This window comes from Streptopelia decaocto (genome assembly GCF_964273445.1).
Source record: "Streptopelia decaocto genome assembly, chromosome: 1".
NCBI lineage: Eukaryota > Metazoa > Chordata > Aves > Columbiformes > Columbidae > Streptopelia > Streptopelia decaocto.
This window is the reverse complement of record NC_138663.1, coordinates 166,917,218-166,938,287: the sequence shown is the minus strand read 5'-3', so window position 1 is coordinate 166,938,287 and position 21,070 is coordinate 166,917,218.

Genomic DNA, 21,070 nt, shown 5'->3' with positions numbered 1-21,070 from the left:
AGTATTTAAATGTTACAGTATGATCCTGATTGTATTCTAACTTGACTACATATATTTCATCTACCAAAAACTCTCCTGCAATCTCAGCTCCACGTTCTGATTGACGTATTATAATTTTTGCTCACTGCTTCCAAATTGTTACATCCTGGTTTCTGCTGCCTTTTGCTACTGGGCAAAGGACCATGGAGGTTGTTACTGAAACTCCATCTCTTCTGTAATTTAGCAATCATTCCTCCTTTTTGTGTCACTGTAATATTTTGATGCCCGTGTACTTTATGATACTCAGCTTCTCCCTTGACTACCACAGTTTCGAACATTTTGCAGGCAAAGTCAGTCACAGAAATGAAAGATTCAGAAAACAATTTTTCTTAAGGTATGGTTGCTAAGTGTACTAAGTCATATTTTTTTTTCTTTTTTTTTCTTTTTTTTTTTTTAACTTGGATGACTTTTTATGATTCAGACTGTCCTTTATTCATTTAGACTTTGCTGATTATGATACTGCTATGACTCCCAAATATTACACACCAGTCTAGTGCTTAAAGCATTTAACCAGGTTATACAAAGATTCTGGTCTTAAAGTACCCAGCCAGGAATGGAGCAGCCAGAATCTAGGTGCACCTCAGCCTGAAGTATCACCCTGAGACGATCCTCCACTCCATAGGTGTACATTCAGTGTACACACCTTGCCTTCTGAAGCTGGTCTGAAAGATACAATTAGGACATGCATACTTATAAATTCATAGCCTCAGGTTGAGAGGGCTGTGGAATACCTGTTCTACAATAAAAGCTCTAAACACCCAGTTTTGTCACTAATTGAAGTTCTGATATATAAGTACTCACGATAAAGCAGTTCAGATGTATATTTTCCCCTTGATGCCTCTTTCCTCTTGGTTGCCATTGACATCACAGAAATCATCATGCAGTCCCTCATGAATCCCTAAATAAAGGTCTAATTATCTTTCTTAACCAGTTGCCATGCCAAAGCAGGACACCTTACCCAGCCTGCTGACACTGAAGTATCTGTATTGACTGCCTGTCCTAGTGACACTGCAGAGGATCAGTGGCTCTTCATTTGGTGTCACACCTTTAAAACCTGGAAAGAATACCTCAGGTAGGCTGACTGCCAGAAACTGAAACAGAAATGTAAGAAAAGAAGCAGTATCACTGATATTTTAAAGCTCCTAATGGGTTTTTCTTCCATACTATTGCTTTGGACATGCACATACAGGAACAGTCTGGCATTCATAAATTACTTTAGAGTCACTCCTTTAAAATGAACAACAATCTGTCATGTGGTGGGGACCAGACAGGAGACCTGTCTTTGATTGCTCAATTAGAGGAAGAAGGTTTATGGAGGAAAGAGGAATGAGACCTACAGTAAAACAGTTGAGAGTAAAATTCTTTTATGAGCTTCCCCATGTGTTGCAAGAATCTTTTGAATTCTAATTAAAATGTGACCTAGCAGCAACCCTGAGTACTTCCCAGTTTAGGGGTTAATTGGAATATGAATCTCAGATGTCAGGGCAAGAGTGGAAAACCAGCCAAAAAAGTGCCAGCCGTCCCCCTCAGTGAGCTGTCTACTTCAGCGCTTCTGACCCACGCCAAGAACCCAGCTTGCTTGCTGGTTTCTCATTTCTTCGCTTCTTCCCTCTTTTCTTAACGTGGCTAAATTTGGAATTATTTAAAATGTCTTCTGTACTTTTATTTTTCAGAAAAGCGGGTAGTGCAGAAAGCTGCTGGCATGTTGAAGCTAAAAAGGTCATTAGCAGCAGCAAAGTACAGAGGCTTTAGGGAGAATTTCTGTATCTCTTGCCCCATCCTATCCATATCTCATCCTTAATCTTGCTCTTTTTCAGCCTAGAGAAGCACACACACTCTCACTGTAGCATAATAGTTTTCCTTTCTAGTTCCCTCTCTTTCTCCTTTGTGCTTTCAGTAGATTCAAGGATCAAGGCCTAGATATTTATTTTAGGTTGTTGAACTTTAGTGAATAAGAACAAAAATGAACAAAGCCAACACTTTTTTCATAAGCGATAGCCAACAGAAAACTTCCTCTGGCTGAAAAGTTCAAAGACTCTGTTTTCAGAGACAGAGAATCCTAGCTTTCCTATCATGGCTTTCTGGATAAATATTTTGTACTATTGGGACAGAAGAAGAAGCTGTGAGTTTTCAGCCAAATCCCTCGTTTGAGGATGATTTTGGTGATGATTTTGTGCAAGTGAGTCTAGAATGGCTGTGGTTAGATAGAGAGAAAAGAGTAAAAGAAGGAAGGAAAGAGAGAAGAAGAGGGAAAGGAAAGGAATCAAAGAGAAAAGGAAACAATGAGAGAGTAATAGTAGGAAGAGAGAGAAAGAAAGCAGAAATTACAAAAACTTAATGAGACAGTATGTCATGTCTACTTTTATGTTGATACAAAAATAAATCTAGTCCTTTATTTTTCCTGAACCACTTCTTCTGGCTTCTGTCTGAGACAAGAAAAACCAGATATTCATCTTCCCAGGTAAAAATTTACTTCTAGTTCATATTACAACATTGAAAATATTTGTTCAATTGCTCTTTTAAAATTATTTTTCAATGTGTTCTATAAGCAAGTCAACATTCATTTTGCTTTTCTTTCACTGCCTAATACCAGAGGTTTTCAACATACAACTGGACTTTTCTTGAGCAGATATGCTTAATTCAGGTCCTGAGTCAGTAAATTCGTAGACTTAATACATATGATCAGGTTCACTCCATGCAGCGAAACCCTGAAACTCCCTAGGTCACCTGCTGCTAAATTAGAGCCATGCATCTCCATAAGGCATAGAAGAATTTCAAATTATCCACATCAATGTACATAATTTTGTATTTGTCAGATTTCAAACATACACGGGGAAAAAAAAAAAAAAAAAAAAAAGAAAAGTCTACCAGCTTTGTATCAAGAATGCAAAGGATCCTGAAGAGATTTATTTAACAGACTATAGACACTAATATATCTCCTTTTGAAACCGCAAGGGAAAAGTGGGATATGAAAAACATCTCTCCCTGCATAGTTCTGCTCCTCCTTAAATCCATGGTAAAATCTACCCAGGCTTCAAGAGGAGTTATCAAAGCAATTTAAGATGTCTCTGAGAATTTTACCTGAAAGGACAGATCTGCAAGGGATTTCAATTAAATGTCATAGCATCTGTCCAGAAGACCTACTTTTGCAGTAGAATCTGCAGTCATGAGTTAGATGTCTGTGTCCTTACAAATTGTACAGGAGAGATGGAATCCACAAAGACATGCTGAGCAAGGAAGTACTTCAGGAAATGTTGAGATTAAGAATATGCCTTAAATCTTCTCCTTACTTGGAAGCTTATTTTTCGATTAGAGGAACTGCCTTCTTCCACTTGGTGTTCATCATTCTTGAGCCCTAAGTCACATCATTTTACTCTCTAATGAAAGGGGTTTCCTTTTCTAGCTTTTGGATAATAAAGGGCCTGAGAAATGCACATCTAGTTTTCTTTGCCACACGGGACTACAATCTCCCACCTCCCAGAGGAGTGCTTGTTCTCCCCAGCCAGAGCTTTCCTGGGTAATTAATTAATCACTGCAACAGACAGAAAGTGAGAAGTACTTGATAGTCAAACCCCTTCTCACGAAAAAGAAGCTGGGTTCCAGTTGGTGAACCAGTGTATGTATTTAATACTGAGTAATCATTACAGCAGTGACTGGAATCCAGATCTCCCTTTTTCCCAGGTGACTGCCTTAAGTACCAGACTCTTTCTGTCTTCTGAGAAGCTTGTTCTTTCACTAGCTTAATGAATATTTAATCACTCTCTGTGAAGTGGAACATCACATCTTGCAAGGAGAGGCTGTGAGCAGCCAACCCCAGAAAATCTACTTGCCTGGTGCTTACAACATTTTGGTGAGAGATGCAGTTTCAAATCCCTAACAAAACAGAATTAATTGAATCAGAATTTTCTCCCTTAAATGAAAACAAGTTCAGATGTAACTTAAAGCATATGCTCTATTCTACTTTTATGCAACAAACTCTGAAGGACTTGGCATCCCCTGTTCATCTACAGGACCAGAAAACTCTGCAAGGTACATCAGGAGTTAAGCCAATTCATATCATATTGTATATATAAGAAATGTGTTGGATAAAATAACTTGAAAGAAAAAAAAATGTGTAAGCATGTGCTATGCATCTAGTGGATCAGGATTTAGACAATTATCGGATTGTCCAGAAGCAGATTTTAAGCTCTTGGATAATTTTAATAATGAAACACTGCCTACTTGGGCACAGATTCAAGGAAGTAGATCATCTCCTAATTCCTTTTTAGGAGTCAGGAAAATTAAGAACATTAATTAGGCAGTCAGACTGCCTAAATTGGGAGCTTAGGATTCCTAATTGATTAGTAGAGAGAGCCAGGTGCTAAAAAGCAGTCCAGAGAGTTTACCTGCTGGGAGCAGACTCACTTAGAGATAGCTTTTATAAAACATTAGCCACAGAATATAGCTGTATCACTGCCTCCCTCTGAAGTTTAGGCACTGACATTGGGAGTGTATTCCAGTTGCCTATACATAGGCAACTAAAGCTGTCAGTTGCAATGGAATAGCATCTCACCACAGAAGATTTGTGGGACCAGAGGGAAGGCAGACCTAAGGAACTGTGATTCGAAGGAAGGAAGGAAGGAAGGAAGGAAGGGAGGGAGGGAGGGAGGGAGGGAGGAAGGAAGGAAGGAAGGAAGGAAGGAAGGAAGGAAGGAAGGAAGGAAGGAAGGAAGGAAGGAAGGAAGGAAGGAAGGAAGGAAGGAAGGAAGGAAGGAAGGAAGGAAGGAAGGAAGGAAGGAAGGAAGGAAGGAAGGAAGGAAGGAAGGAAGGAAGGAAGGAAGGAAGGAAGGAAGGAAGGAAGGAAGGAAGGAAGGAAGGAAGGAAGGAAGGAAACTAAGAAAGCGAATTGGCCAATATTTTAGGAGAAGAGGTATCTATTTTATTTTAAATACTTATTAAGTAAAATTCTTAAACAATACCAAAAGAAGAGACCAAGCTCTGAAGAATTCCTAAAGAGCAACTCACCTTTGCTAGCATTTCTGTGCACTCCCAGTGACCAATGACTAATGAGCATTACATAGTTGTTCATCTCTAATGGGAAAGAGCACAAGGCATTTAATCCCTGCTGACCTGACAGTGTAATAAACAGGATATTCCTTTGGATGCAGTAGATGAGGTTCAAGTTATCTCACACTGAAGAAGGTCCTAAACACAAACATTGGACAAGTATCCTAATGATGAGACTTCCTTAGAGAAATCAGGAGGATCAACCCCAACTGTGTTTTAATGAACATACTTGACATCTGTAAACCCCTTGTTTAGATAGCATGGCATCAACATGCTGTTAACTTTGGAGCTGAAGATCTATTGACTTATGATCCTAAATCCTAATTTAGTTACCTAGCTTCCCAATGAAATTCAGAGGATGAATAGAAGTTAGGATCTTAAATATTCTGTGAGCCTTCTAGGATGAACAGGCAGCTAAGCAGAAGGTTAGAGCATTAGGTTTTGGACTTAAGTCTCAAAGGTAAAATTCAGCTCACCTAACATTAGTTCTACAGCTTAAATGTTCATGACTATGCCAGTCACTCTATATTTATCATTGACAAAGACAACTTCAAGGGTGCAAGTCATGTCTCCATAAAATCAATGCCTAAAGCAGGTCAGCTAGGGACTCCTTTTCCTAAATATAGTATCTAGTGTCATTCCAGATACCACAAGATATCATGCCTAGCCTCATCTGTAATTTAGGAAGTCAGGGATATGGGTCCTGTTTTGTACCTGCCAGCCCAAAAGACAATACAGAAATCTTGGTTACCCTACCACCTCTCCAATGGCACTTGGAATCACCTGTCACTATTCTGTCCAAGACTTCTACATTACCACTTGTGAAAGGCATTTGAAGGTACCACCTCGCATGACTGGCGAAGGACCATTCTCATAAAAAATAAAGCCACCTGTATATCATTACAAGCCATTTTACAGCTAAGCACTTAAAATATAACTCTTTAGTCATTTTGAAATATAAGTATCCTAGAAACCTCTTTTAAAATGGAAACAAAATCATCTGTATACTCATTAAGTATTAATATTGAAATGTAAACCACATAAACACATAGTTTTACCTTAAGCCAACAATGTTGTACTTTTTTCATTTTTGTGTTAAATATACAACATTGTTATGGATAAACAACTACTATAAATATTTTACTGCAAACTGGTATCTAGTGTATCTTCTAGGTATAATATTTTCTCATATCTTTAAAAGAGGTAGAAACAAAAACGTATATTATACATAAAAGTGACATATAAAGGAACTTTAGAAATTAATGGCTCAAAGGTTTATATCTTGTGTTTCTTTTTTAATATGAATGTTAGTTCACTATAAGAGCAAAGTAAGATTAAAGATATCACTTTTTACTCCTTTCCTTGTTTTTAAGAGCCTGGTGTTTATAAATACTGTGATGAGTAGGAACGCATTCTTGTTTTGAAAATTCAACTCCTTTTTGAAGTGTTTGTTTCTAAAGATACTGCCATTGTCTTTGTTGTTAAAACTCTCAGTGTCCTTCCTATCCATACATACCAAATATTTTTATGAATAGTACAGTTCAACCAATAGTCATTTTAATTTTTGCTTACAACAGCAGTTTGTTGGGAGTTAATAAATGCTCACCTGTAACTTCCACTCTCTGTAATCTGTCTGTCACTCAGGAGTCTGAAAACATAGGCTTCCCAACTTCCAACAGGGCTACTGGACTGGAAATATTTTCCAACTGAGGAAACAAATTTTGCCTTTAAATTTTCTCCACTGAAGCTGTTTTGATACTGTTCCTCTCCCAAATAAACCTATTCAAGCCCCTCTACTGCTATTGGCTCTTGGAACCATATGAATGCACGCATATGTATATTTGTATATGCATAGAGTACAACATGTGTTGTAAAATATACTTCTGCCTGTATTTTTTATGGTCAGATGACTATTGAAATCACATAAATATTTTACAAGACTGAAGGGATTAATTCTCCCTGGCTCTACCCTCTAAAAATGAAGAGAAATAGGCACCTCGAAGTAGTGATTCATCCATCCTACATGAGAAGTTTGTGCAGGGGTGAACTGAATTCCCATGAGATGTTTATCTCTTTATCTTGACTCCAAATAGACCCTTAAGAACCAGCTCAGGTTCAATGGGTACTTTTTGAATGTCTAAAGGCAACTGAAGGGAATCCCACACAAATGAATTGTTCTGGCCCAAAGGAAGATATTGGTATAACTGTATCCACACAAAAGAAATGTATAATATCCCTGTAGCTAGTGTAGTCTAACTTGGGGGAGTAATACTGCCCTCACACCATCTGTTGTTGTTTCTTCATTACCTCTTTGTGAGAGCTACCTATCACGGCTATCTATCTGAGCTAGTTTTACTTTCCTAAATCAATCCATGCTAGGAAATCACCTCTAACTCTTAGGCCCAAAGGTACAGCACCATCCTGACCAGGACCTGTGTCCTCACTTTGGCAGTGTGCACACTACATTGCACTTGGCCCTGGATCTTACCTAGTCCTTTTTACAGGGTTCATGTAGCCTTCAGTCAAGTTCACTAGTGAGAAGGGAGAGAGGAAGGGAAAGCAAACTGTGTTTAAAATACTTGAAATAACACGTGGAATGCCCTTTGGATTAATTTTTAAGAGAAGAGATAGGTAGCTAAAATTAAAAAGCAGCTAAAGAAAAACTGTTACAAAATGCATTTTGCTGGTGGCTACAGAGGAGGACAGGACACTTCGCCTTTTTATCCACCTTTTCTCTCTCTCCCCTCCTTATTCTCCACTCCCTCCAAGCAAAGAAACCAAGCTGGATCTCTGAAAAGGCAATGAAAACTTCTAACACATCGAGCCCAGTCTACCAGTATGCTGTTGCTCGTTTCACATTAATTATTATGAAGTAATTTATTAATACCCACGTTCACACATCCACAACCAAAACAAATTCCTGAATGAACAGATTCTCTATCTTGCCAAGTTCTTTTGAGATACACTTGAAAGTGATGTACACCTGGACCACAAAGAAAGAGGTGAGGATATATACCTGTCCAGCGCTGGTTAACTCCCTGAGGCTTTCTGTCTGTGCTAAAGCCAGGGGAAAGTGTCAGCACCTTCAGAGAGCTATTCAGCTCGGCTATCACAGTCAGCTGTCTTCAAATTAAATACACCTCCATTCAGAAATGCTTACCCCTGTATTAATGAACAATAGGAGCAGTCTAACTGTTAGCTTAGAACAAGGCAACTTGTCTCTTTTACAGTTAAAAGTAGGTGCAATTAATATACATGTCATTGACCATTTTTTCTGGTCACAATGTTCACCCTGTGCTGACTGATAAATATAGACCCAGCATGACAGATGTGTGTATGAAATCGGTCAACACATGAATTCCTTTGGATTCATATTTGGGCCATTAATTACAGCACGTACCTTGGGGTCTCCCACCTGTAGATGCATTGGTAGTGGTGGTAATCATATTTATTCTGACAGTAAGAAACACTGAGTCATTTACAAAGCACTGTGCAGAGTAGTGCCCAGCCTAAGGGACACAACATCAAATAAAGAAGAACAGTAGAAGACAAAGACAAAAGGAATATGGGATGACAGCAAATACAATGTTTCCTCAATAAAGAAGCAAGAGATGGGATAGGAAGAACGATCTGAAGTAAATGGAGTAAGCTACATGGAAAGACAAGGTTTGCTGAAGGAACTGAAGATCAGACAGGGTGAGGGGGATGTTTTCTTTATATCATATCTAGACGGTATCACAGAAACCTTTTCCTTGGGATCAGTAGGCATTCCAAGTCCATGTGCTGCTTTTAAACTGAATAAGGAGGAAAACTTCAGTTTGGTGGTGTTGATTATTGCCCATTAGATATTGTGGAGACCATCAAGCTCATTTCACTTCAGATTATGGAATGAACTAAAATTGAGGTCCTCAAGGTGAGAAGCTGTTTTCTTTTTTTAATCCACTATGTTAAATAAATTTTTTTTCTTTTTTTTCTATTAAGCAACTGTGAAAGGAAAGATTGTGCAATGACTAGAAGTACACTGTAAATATCAGGGTTACCAAAAGTCACATAGAAGCCTTTCAAATAATCTGAAGTGGTGATAGAAAGAGTAATACAGTGAATTAGTATTGATGCAACAATAATTAACCCTACACCTTCACTTTCATTTGCATTGAAGAAGCAGCTGACTGCATTTTTATGATTTTCATTGATTTTACTCTAATGAAACTGTTTGGCAGATTGGCAAGTTTACTGTCTATGAGTATACATGTGCATACATGTGTCCATCTGTGTGTTTAAGTATGTATGTCGGGAAACATATTTAATACTTCAAGTTACTTATGTTATAAAATGGTGGACATATATTATTAAAATATTTTAAATACACACTATTAAAGACCACTTAGGGTTGCCTAATTATTTGAATCCAGATTCTGCCACTTCAGCAGCTGCTAAGGACTATAATTTCGGGCAGTCTTACCGAAATCTGTAAGACTCTCAGGGAATGTGTTAAACATGCAGAATCTGGTCCAAAGTGTTTTTTCCACAGATCACTGTGAACTACTATTTGTGTTCTCAGTCTTATGCAGAGGGTGTTGTCATTCCTATCTGTCATGCATTCTGTGGCTTGTCCTGTCCTTTATAGACGAACCCTTGCAAAGCTAGAGATCATTGGAATGCCAGACTCTGTTACCCACCTAAACCAGCAACTATTCGCATAATTTTTCAGTGACAATGATTTGAAATCCTATGCTGGGCAAGCAATTTAAGTGGAAAACTGGGAGAGGTTATCTAATACTGAAATAAGTAATTAGGAAGCAAGTAACCATGAATCACTAGGATGGTTAAGAAAAAATAAATAGAAAACAAGTAACTGAAAAAAGCAAGGATAAAATTAAACAGTAATGATGATTTATAGTAAGATACTCTGAGACATGACAGAAGTCTCAGTACACCAAAAGGAAAATCTTGTTTGCTCAAATTATTTGTTTCTTCTGTCTAATGAATGTAATTCTAATATACAAGTGATAACACTGGCATTTCTTTGAAATGTTGATTCAGTTTAATTATGAAAATCACCAAGGTATTTTCTGGCTGCTGCATCACTCCCTGTACTAAGATTAATCACATCAACATCATTCATTTAATCTTCAAAGAGGAAGCAGTTGTCCACAAAAGCCTTCAAATAGCTTCATTAGTGCAATTTTTCAGACTCAAACACTTAGCTGGCAGCATTTGATTGAGAGTAAGGAAGGTCATTATATTCATCTGTTTCCTAATCCATTTTTTTTTTATGTTTCTACATTTTTCTGTGGATAAGTATAAGCTCCACATTCTTGTCCTTTGTTTTGGACAACCAAACCATATGCAGTTCAAACACAGACAGAATAGTTGGTGGCTATCATGATTTACTCAGTTTGTGATGGGGTGAATTTGAAGGAGAATATGCTCCTCTCCTGAGCCCAGCACTGATTTAACACACAGATTGTTTTTGTCACTAATCATGAGCACAAAAGACCTTAAGATGTGTTTACTTAAACATGCAAACAGGGTTTAAAAGGTGAGACACAGAGCAACATGCCTAATGTTTTCAACGCCAGACTGAGGCCTATTAACAATGTTCTAGAGAATAAAAATAAGTCCAGCTCCCCATTATTAATATTTAATTACATGCTAAGAGCATCATCCTGTTCAGTCTCCCATGGATGCTGAAAAGACCTTCCTTTGCTTCATATTACTTAAAAACTTCTCTAGCACAACCCTGTGCATTTTCAAAAAATCATGATACCAAATGTCCAGTTAGCTGGTATTGTGGCACAGGTTCTGAACAGTTTAAATTTTTTAAAAATATAACATTGTAAGCCAACATATTCACACGAGGATGGCAGCTCACTACCAAGATCTAAATGACAAGCTGGTCAGACACAATTATCCTACCTGCATAGCACTGAAGTAGTCACTAATCAAAATGTGCTTAGTTCTATTACTGAAAACCAAAGCTGGCAGGTTTAGTTTTAAAGCTTTAAAAACAATAGTCTCTATTAAAGCCTCTGCTAACATATTTGCCTGCAAGCTGTCAGTGGATTGTGCAAACATCAGTCAATCAGAAAAGGGGAAGTCTTGACATATCAAGCAGCAAACGAACTTTTTTTTTTTTAAATAAAATATTTAAATTACTTAACATATTCCTTCCACTTAATTTTAGGTGAAAAGAAAAACCAATCTTATATTCAACAAAAAAACCTGGGCAAAAATTTACAAAAATGGATCCTAAGGCTCTGGTGAATTGCCATGATTGTACATGTGCCAACCATTTGGAGGCTCCCCAAAAGGATGGAAAGATGGTTTTGAACCACAAAGGTGTTCGTTTTATTAACTACTCTATTTAGTTTAGAGACAAGAGCGTGGGATAGTTCCATAGCTACAAAGCTATAGGCTTCTGTTGTCACGGTATCTGACATTACTATTTTCAGTCCTTTCCCTAGTATATAAACAGCGCTCGTGCTCCATCCTTGGTTCACAGTCCTATCTAAAATCAATTGCTATATGCAAGAACATCATAAAATGTAGACTCCATGTGGTTCTTAAGCTAAACACTCAAACACAGTATAGGTGAGGCTTTTATAACCAAGGCGCCTCTGCACAACCAAGGATTTTCTTTGTGCTTGCACTTAAAAAACAAACAAACAAACAAAATCACCCCACTTTCACCTTTTTGTAGATCAGACTTCCCTAGCTCTGGTACAGGATGAGACATGTAGGCTGGTGCAATATTTATTCATAGCAAAGAAAATTAAGAAATATAAAAACATGAGATTACGTACAGGCTTCAGTCCTTGAGCAAATCTATGAAATCCAGTGGACTATTTTTCTCCTCATGAGCTCTTTGGGTAAAGCAAAGTCATGCTGGAGGATTCCTCACTCCTGACAAGAGACTGAACAATTGTCATGGAAATCCTTTATTTTAGGGCAAAGGTCAGGGTGCAATAATGGACTGACATATCAGGAAAGTCACAGCAGCTAGAAGTGACACAGGACCCACAGGAGTTTGTCTTCACAGATATTTATAAGGCATTTGTCACCTGGATATTTTAAGCCATGTTGATATCCCATCCTTAGTTCAAGGTGTTAAACTTTAAATATACTTATTGCTATTCCAATATATAAGAACTTTCCTTGCAGAAACTGAGGGCTTCTGTGAATGATTTTTCTTAAGAAAAATAGCAAGTTCAAGGTTGGAGTATCTGCACATTTTAAAACCTTTCCATGGATTGCTTTAAAATCTTACCACAGGATCTTGGCAGTATGAGGCCACGCCATTTCAAACTGTGAACAACAGAGGGAATGACCAGGCTCATCCTGCAATTTGTCCCACTTCACTGGAATACTTAGAAATTGTTATGCAAAGTAAGCTTATTTCTGCTTCTACCTTCCCTCTGCAGGATATGGGGAGAAAAAAATAACTATTCTACTGTGCACTTCTAAACAGGAGTCTTTAAAAATAGAACAGCTGTGTATCCCTGGAATCATTCCATCCACAGACTTATCTATTCTCATAGTTCAGTACTAAAATCAGTATGTTTCTAACAACTTAGACTTAAAGGGCTTACTCCTTGGGTGACATTTAGGCTCTAACTTTCACTCCTGCCTTTTATTCAGATAGAGTTATCCTCAGGAGTCCCAAAGCTTTTTGGTCTCAACTCGGCCTTAATAGAAGGAAAATTCTTCAAACAGGTCTTGCTGTGACAAATGTGGGTATTATATGCTAATGTTCTTTACTGTTCTCCTCAAATCTCAGTTTCCTTAAGTACACACTACTTCTCTGAAAACTATGAATTATCTAATGAGTCTAAACAAGATGCACACTGCAAGTACTGCTTCAGTTATTAGGCAAAGATATAAAAATAATAAGGAAAGCATTTTCAATTAATCTGCCTCACACCATCCATTTGCAAGGCTTCAATTATGCTGGTTTATTTTCATTTTAACAGTAAAGGAACTTTTGTTATTAAAGTAGGAACAGATCCCTGAGTAAGTGACAATGTGCAGAGCATATCAAGAATCAAGTAAGGATGTATCTATATCTGAAAAGTAAGAGAGAAATAAGCTGTAACCCTTAAGGGCAACAATGAATACAAATATATTTAGACCACTGCTAGAAACAAATTGGGATTCACACCTCCAAGGGTCATGCTCTGCCTTTTTTTGTGTTAACTATACACAAGTTTTCAATCAAAATTGGTACCAAGTGAAAAACCTTCTTCACAGAGCATGAAGAAGTAGAGATTCACCTTTCTGACCACCTTCTTTCCTGTCTTCTATATATCCTCATAAAATATTTACTCTGCTTCTGAATGACCACTCTGATTATCCTTAGACTCCTTTTCAGTTTCCCTGATGATGTCATGGAAATGTTAAACCCATTATGCTAAGCTAGGACCTCCATCTACTGTGACCTCTTGGCACTAGCTTCTAAGGACAGCATGATACTTTTACATAAAAGTTAGTCTTCCTTTGGGTCATCAATACATGGACTCATAATACATCAGCACTTCAGTCAACACCAGTAAAATTTAAGCAGGGCCACGCAAAATGTTCCAATCCATTTTGTGTTGCAATAAAGTAATTAAAACATCTGTTAAAAGGTACAATTATTTTCTACTGGAAAATAAGCATTTATATTATTTCATGGATCCACCCCATAGGTAATACATGACATTCCTTTTCATTAAGCTGTTAGGAAAGTGATTAGTGACTAGGACCCTGCTCTAATTATCTTTAATGTAGTGTTTCAAATTGATCATGCATAATGCAATTAGAAATCATAATTAAATTAATTTATATTGATTTAAGCCTTTATAAGTTGTTAATAACTATAGCCCATTACATTAATTCCTACAAGCCAACATTAATATTTTCAATATGCTGAAATATTTCGCTTTTTTCCCCCTTCCTTGCGTCGGGCACTTCATTAAGGAGTTCACAGGGGATGGGCTGCCAAGGGGACGTTGTCTGAAAAGAACCCCCCTAGCCGGGGGGCTCCGGCTCGGCAGACGTGGCCCTTCGTGGTTCCGACTCCAGTGGGTACTGGGGGAACGGATCGATCACTGACTTTAATGGGGGAATAATGACCGCTGCCCGGGCCGATAGCGGCCCATTATATTTCCATGGAGACGGAAAGACCCCGGTAGCCGCCCAAGAGGCTCAAGGGATGGGAGTCAAAAAAAAAAAAAAAAATGGGGAGTGGGGGGTGTTTACTGAAGGAAACAAGTCCAAAAAAGAAGCAGCTCAGGGCGGAGTTCCCCGCTCCCGCAGGGTGGCCGCTACTCAGGGCGCCAGGGCGATGGGGCTTCCCCAGGCAGGGCCGGGACCGGCAGGACCCCGCGCTGCTCGGCGGGGGCGTGGGGGACCCGACCGGGCACAGGGTGCGGGGACCCCCGGCCTCGGCTCCCTGGGGCTTGTGTTGGTGACTGAATTTGGCCTCTCGCCCGCCCGAAGGCTCCCAAATCTCTCCTCTCCTGACAGTGACCTTATTGCATCCCATCCTCTGCCCCATTCACCACCACCACCACCCCCCCAAACAAAAAGCTCTGGGGAAAGTTATTTCGCCCCACTCCAATTAAACCTGTGCAGCGTGCACCCCCTTTTCGAAAGAATTATGCATAAAGATAAAAGCAGTAAATCCCCCGGCTCGGGATGTCACGGACTAGACAGCGCTCTCAAACGGGTGTACATCCATCCCACCCTTGTCTGACACCTTTCAAGCACAAACGCGTGGTCCAGGGTCAAAATAAGTTTTCCAGTGAGGAAGATGCCCGGCAATAATAAAATCTTACAGCCTGGGTTTAGCAAATCATTTAAGAAAACAATTTATGCTTAAATAATATTTCTTTTAAAATAAAATCGGGTTTTGCAAATCAGGATTTTATTTGAGAGGCATGAATTCTATTATATGTACGATTTAATCACGGGGTATTTAAAATAGACATTTCCATCTAAAATCCAATCAGAAATCAACACAATACCTCGAGGCATTAAGATGATCATCTCCATTTTGCATTTGTAAACTGGTAGAAATAAATGTGGCTTGTGGATACCAAGAGGTCAAGTACGGCTGCTCAAATATTTTTCTTACAAAATGACGGATTTATTAGACAAATAAGTAGTCCGGCTGATGCAAAACCCCCAGTGATTGAATTTTGACGTTGAGTCAACAACAACTCGAACTACATCAGTGCTCCAAGATTTAGTTATGATGGTAGAGATTACTGAACAAATAGGAGGCAGAAATGAATACAGATTTCCTAGGATCTGCCCCTGGCACCCTCTTCTTGACATTCCCCTCCATATGCTATCCCTATTCACGGTGTATTCTAATTAAAGGACTGGGCTATGTCTTCTAATTTTACAAGAACTTTTAAATAATTAGTCTGGTGTGTGTTAAAAGGGAAAGCTTCAAACATAAGGGGATTTCAGTCTCTTTAGGATCTCTCCCTGGCTTTGCAGATATCACAGCTCCTTCCGTGAGTAAGGGTGCAAAACGCCCCCGATTTGATTGCGGAAAGATATGAACCCTAATCAAGCTACCGTATGCAAACACAGGCGTCCTCGGCTCATTTCCAGCCCGTTCAAAGAGGGTCGTTTGGGGTTTGTTTTGTTTTTTTGTTGTGTTTTTTTTTTTTTTCCTGTTTGAGATTTTGGTATGAGATTCCCCGCCACCCCCTCCCAGTGGAATGAATGTTGAGGGTCCAGCATTCCTGGGACAAATCTGTGCAGGGATAGCAATTCCCTGTGAAACAAGTTTGGGCTGCAGCCTGCGCAGCCTCGACAGCGGAATTTTTTTAGCGCTGAACCTGCCCCCCTCCCTCCTTCTCCCCTCCCTCTCTCCTTTCCCCCCCTCCCAACCCCAGGTGTATGTATCCGAGAGCGCTCCCTTGTCTGAGCGGTGTTGGCCGGCGGGGAGCTGGGCATGTGCTGCAAAGCCGACGTGAGCTGTGGGAAAGCGATGTTATTCTTGCTTCATCTCTTCAGCGCTTTGGAGCGTTACTTTTACTTGCTAATCACGAAGGGGCGCTTAAATAATTGAGAGTACGTTTAAGCATAAAGCACTCAGTTTCTAATCTTTTCAGGGGAAAAGGGACTAATCTGCACCTGCTGTGAGAGCCCTTTTTTTATTTATTCTGTATATTACTTCCCCTCCAAGCTGGACCTGATGGCTCCAATTACAGTTGAGCCTTGCGGAATCCACATCCTCCCTTTCGCAGCACCTTTCTCTGCTCCCGTCTTCTCTGCAGGTATAAACTTTTCCCTGACAGAGAAGAGGGAGCGGGGGGATCTTACTAGACACCATTTAGCTGATAGTATATATACATACATATATATATATATATATATTTTTTTAATATAAGCTCCTCAAAATTCCCAAGCTCTCCAAATTTGCCTTCTTTCTATTGCCTCCACTGTATGGCATGCATATTTGTAGAAAAGAGAAGCATACAGTGGCTGATGATCTAGATTATTTTTTAATAGGGGATAGCTCGAGAGCAGGGTTTTAACATAGGTTTTTCTCCTATTTAGCATTTGGGAATTAATTGTTTAATAAGCCTTTCTCCTACTACCTATTTTCACTGCTGAGTTTTTACATTGGGTAGAGGCTTCTCGGAGTATTGGCAAAGTTAATTCCAGATTTATATTTCTGTAACCTACTTAGGATGCAAAAAGAAAAAAAAAAAAAATCCTGCCAAATTAAAGTGAGTCCTCCTGTCTTGCCTGCTCCCAGCAAATAACTTGCAGCACCTAATAAATCCAGATGGAGTTCCTCATATAGCCCGGTGCAGAAATAATTATTGTCCTGGCTTGTTTCATGTCAGAGGCCTCTTCGGCTCATCTGTCATGAAACCAATTTCACTTTATTTACATCCATTTGCTAGTTTAATTACTGTGCTGATGAATAGCCTGAAGGAATTAAGTTACGAGTCTTTGGAAACCTAAAACGACAGATATATGGGTTACCTTTTAAATAGAAGAAGAAAATGATGGGTGGTGTGTGCACCAAAATTTAAAGGTAATACGAGCCTTTCCCTGTCTAGGTGGAAATGCAGAATCAACTGACGCTCAGCCCGTGCATTTACCTCTATCTAGATGTAAAGTATTGCTTAGAAAAGGCTTTCATACTTTTTTTTGCAAGTTAAATGTAATGTGTATTAAAGCAAAGGTTCCAGAAGATGTGTGCTATCTCTAGATCTAAGCACAAACGCACTCATTATTTTTCCAGCCACCGAAAGGGGAAAAAAGGTCAGAAAATAGGTCTGTCTTAAAAACTGACTTCAACATAACCCGTGCGATGTATCACACAACACAATAAATAAGGTTACTATCCCGTGTTTGGAATTGTAGAAATTGTTTCAAGGGCTTCTTCCCTCTGACTTGCCTCTCTGTGGTGCTCTGTACCAACAGAGGGAATTTCATCTGGCTAGAGAATCTTGTGCTTTTTATTTAAACCTCTGAAAAGCAGAGTTTCTCTGTCTTTTCTGTGTCCCCAGTCTAGCCCATGTCCTTTCTGTTTCTCCGGGTGTTTTTCAACCATTTCCAGCACACGCGTGGGTGCCGCTTGGCCTGGAGATCAGGGGTGGGAGATCTGTACGATCCACTATCACGCTCCCCACGAGGGGACCCTACTGGAGGGTCCTAGCACACGGAAGTGCTCCTCTCCTCCCCCTTCTCCACCCCTCAAAAACTTTTCTGAGCCGCTGTAACACTTCACAATAATCTAGAATTTCAAAACTTTATGTGGCATGTGCCTGAGCGAAAGGTCAGTTTCTTTAATGTTCCCCCTCATTCATCGTTAAAGAAAGGAAAGGGGAAAAAAATGAAAAAATCTAGCAATCTCGGGATTAGGAGAGGACTGTTGATTGTCCGGGCTGTGCCCTGATGTGTCACCTACCGACCGGCAAACAAGGTCCAGGAGGAACCCGTGTGAGCGTGTTCATTCTAACCCCGAAGAGAAAGTCCCCCAAAACACCTCATCTTACAAGCAAAGAGCAGAAACCTGACCCGGAAGCCTGTGCATCTTCTCGGGCGATAAGCCTTGGCGTTATGTACATCAGGACATCTTTATTTGCCTGAACAGCAGAAGTTTGGGTGGGCCCGCCGGTACCGTTTAGAGTGCTGCATGAAAAATTCACGCACAGAAGGGCTTTTACACCACTCTCCTACACAGGCTTCTTCTTCCTTTGTTCCTGATAATTTTGTGGAACCCATGGATTTAGTCATTGTTAGACAAACCTCCCATGAAGAAGTTAGTTGCTGCAATAGGTAACAGGGCACATGTAAAAGCGGTATGGACGGTCGGAGGTCTGGCTGCATTTATGGAAGGTGGTCCCTGGATCGCTAGAAAAAGCCTTGCCCTCAGAGACGCCCTTCTCAAGAAAGCTGAGGAGGCGGACAGAAATCCCCTGGGTCACAGAAGTTGAGCAGCACTTTAAAACTAAACCCTTTGCCGGGGGAAAAGTGACACATTTCCCACTCTCCTCCCTCAAATCTCACTATCGCCTGACCTGAGCTGGTTACACGAGGGTATAAAAGAGTGGATCAAAAAAGAATTACAGCTGTGTGTTCGAGGTACTCCGGGTCTTTATATCTGAGAGAAATGAAAGGGGAAAGTACACAGCAAAACAGGGTGGGGTATTAAAAGCCCCCTTTCCCCCCCTGCCTCTCTTCTCTTCCCTAGCTCCCCCTTTGATTAATAGATCCATGTGGCTAACGGCCTGACATATGGTGTGCGAAGCAGCTTGAGATGGTACCTCAGGCATCCCCTACGGCCATTAACATATTACAGGCTTCTGTGCAGCCAGACAGCCAGCCCTCACCCGCGCCGACCGCCTCCCGCCCCGCACCGCGCTCAGCACTGCGCCCAGCACCGCGCTCCGCACCCCGCACGGCGCCCCGCATCGCTCCCGGCACCGCGCTCCGCACCGCGCTCCGCACCGCCCACCCCGGCCCCGCCGGAGCTCTCCGTGGTGCTGAAGCGGCGCCGCGCCCGCCCCGCCGCTCCGCCTGCGCGCGAGCCCGCCGTGATAAATAAAAGAGTTCAAAAAGCAGGCGGGCACACACACTTTGATTTGAAAAAGTCCTGAGCTGCTTTTAAGCGACAGCAACATTACTCCTAGTCCCCAAAACAGGGATTTCGCTCGCTCTTTTTTTTGGGTTTTTTTTTTTCTTATCTAAGGAAAAAAGGTGTTGCTATGTATAAAACCTTTACTACAGAGAACACAAAAATCGCCTTGTGTGGAAAACGGTTGCATTTAAAACGCAGTGCCAGCTTGCAGAAATGGTAGCTTTCTGCAAATAACCCAAAAGTTAGGAAACGCATGTCTCTAACACCTGGCAGTGGGGAAGATGGGTTAGCCCCATCCCGGTTGTTTGGAAACGGGAATTATAGTACACAACACAGTGACTGAGAATGCATCAAAACCTAAGGTTTATTTAATCCATTTTAAGGTTTCTGGCAGAAACATAAATCACTCTCTGCACTTTGCCTTTTGGTCTCCTGTAGATAACTGCACTAGCTCTTTTGAACTTTGTTCTGGCTGTTTTGTTAGGAAATAAATGCTACCACTAGATTAAACGTTTTAGATAGCTTCACCTTCTGATTTCAGGAAAATAGTGTTAATAAGGAGCTTTGATGTTGTTTTATTTTCAGACTGTATGCCTTAAGGCAGAAAAACGCATAAAGGTAGCTGGGAAAGTAAATTGCCAGAAGCGAAGAGCACCCTCCCTTTCAAAATCCTGTAAGTACTCCTTTCTCCTACATCAAACCGATCCTGTGCAGAGCAGCACTGGTTGGTATGAGATTTCCTGGCTTTTGCAAACATCTCTCATTTCAACGCACACACGACGACGTGTGCGCCTGTGTTTACATGTGTGCGCTCAAGAATTACCAGTTGTTAATGAAACTGAAGATTATAGGGGGAAATACGAAAGGCTCATCGCAATTGCTGTGGTTGTTTTGGGATTTTTTTCTTTTCTTTTTTTTTTTTTTTTTCCTTCCCCTAATAAGAATATAAAATCCCATGGGGAAAAGAATCCTAGAGATTTGCGGCGAGGACTAAAGCAGATTCAACTTGAGTAGAGAACTGTAGACCTCCACGACCCTGGAGCAGCCCAAAATAAAAGTTTCGCATACTTTACGTTCGGGGTCTTTCTAGTTACTCTGCCACTAGCCTCCTACTGCTCTTTCGGAAGCCGAACGCATCATCATCGCAGATTCCTCGCACACAATCAATACATTTTGCATAACACGACGCTCTCTCGAACGCTCTCTCTCGCTCTGTTTCTCTATTTTTGTTTGCCTCTCGTAGATGGACGGGGTTTCTTACACGCGGCTTTTATTTTAAGAGATTAACGCCGGCGATACAGGGTCTCAAAAGCAAGCCGTGCGCGGTAGCTGGTCCTCAGGTCATTTCGCTGGAGCCGACCACAGCAACCTCCCAGGCATGCAGTTCGGTTTCAGACAGACACAGCTTGCCTCTCGCCGGTCTCTCCTCTTGCACCCCCCCACCTCACCCCCCTTTCTAGTCCTCTTACAGCAGTGCTTTAATAAAGTCACATAAGTGATTGAAATTAACATAAATCATTATTAGTTATTAGGATTTGCTCTAAATTACTCTGTGAATATAACACCAAACCCCATCTGCCACTCCTGCTCTAGCAGCAATAGATTGCAGATAAAATAAATGTCCTTACCCCATTAGAATGTTCCTGTCTCTGTAGCCAAAAGCCAAACAAAAGCAATAAATACAGAGCTTTTTTCTCTCCACTATTCAGCTGTGACTGTTTTCATCAGCTCTTCCTCTAGAAAAGCTCGATAGCTGCCTGAAAATATTGCATTTTATATCACCAAAGGGCGATTAATATTGCATTAACTGTATTTAACATTTTTTAGGCGCGAGTAATCTGAAATGAGTAAGTTTCTGTTACTAAATACAGGCGATGTCAGAGCTGG